The sequence below is a fragment of the Neomonachus schauinslandi genome, chromosome 8 (assembly GCF_002201575.2).
Source record: "Neomonachus schauinslandi chromosome 8, ASM220157v2, whole genome shotgun sequence".
NCBI lineage: Eukaryota > Metazoa > Chordata > Mammalia > Carnivora > Phocidae > Neomonachus > Neomonachus schauinslandi.
The window spans coordinates 145188334-145189327 of NC_058410.1; the positions used below are offsets into that span (position 1 = coordinate 145188334).

Here is a 994-nt window from a genome sequence, read left to right on the forward strand (position 1 = left end):
GGGGGGGCTCTGGGCTCTCCAGCTCCGCCCCGCCCGCGGCAGGGGACGCGCCCGAGCGCGACCCGCACTGCACCTGCCGGAGCCCCTCCGGGGGCCACTGTCCCGTGCAGGAGGCGGAGACAGCCGAATTTCCCCGGGAAACCTTTTGTGATGGGAAGAAGAATCGCCGTGGTTTCAGCTTAGAGTCCGGCCTTTTCTGGGGGCGAGGAGCTGGGCGCGGGGCGCTGTCGTACCGTCATCGGGACCACTTCTCCATCCCTTCCCCGGCCACCGAGACGTTCGCTAAAAGGGGCACCTCGGCGGAGGCCCCGCTGGGAGTCGAACCCAGGATCTCCTGTTTACAAGACAGGCGCTTTGACCAGCTAAGCCACGGAGCCCAACAAAATGCCCGCTTCAAAAAGGACCTTTTAATTAATCGTTTTTTCCGTTTGTTTTGAGCAACAAGACCTTCTTTGGAGACCAGTTTGAATGAGTGCATGTCGGTGGCTGAGCCAAGGGCTCACAGCAATTCAGGGGCTAAAACGGACACCGTCGCTGAGCCCAGACTTCATGTGAAAGTAATACCATAAAGGTCTCGCATTTCTATAGCACTTCAGAACTTACCGAAAGCTTTTAAACTTATTTCCTCCTTGAACTTCAATGGCAACCCCAAGATGCTGAGCATAGAAAGAATGGTCCCTGTTTTACATCGACGCCAATCAAATTAAGGGACCTGTCCAGGTTTGCTCAGATAAGCCAAGCAGTGGAGTCAAGACGTGAACTCCCTTTCTGATGTTAGTCCAATCACATTATGAGTACAGCGTTTTCAAAGTGCTGTGAGAACTAACCACCCCAGGAGTCATAGCGACTTGCAGAAACAAAGACCCATCTCTTGCTGAAGCTATCTGTCCATCATGGTCTGGCCCAGGGTGGTGGAGCCATCTCTACCTGAAGCGCGGATGGTCCCTTGACAGGAGAAAAAAGAGGCAGCAAGTCAAGGACTGTAACGTGTCAA

At 54.2% G+C, this 994-nt stretch overlaps 1 non-coding gene across 1 annotated transcript; it reads right to left on the bottom strand.

Moving 5' to 3' along the window:
• Positions 1-303: 303 nt before the first annotated feature.
• TRNAT-UGU lies at positions 304-377 on the bottom strand. The gene has a single exon. It is a non-coding gene; the product is annotated as a tRNA-Thr (tRNA).
• Between the last annotated feature and the right edge of the window lie 617 nt (positions 378-994).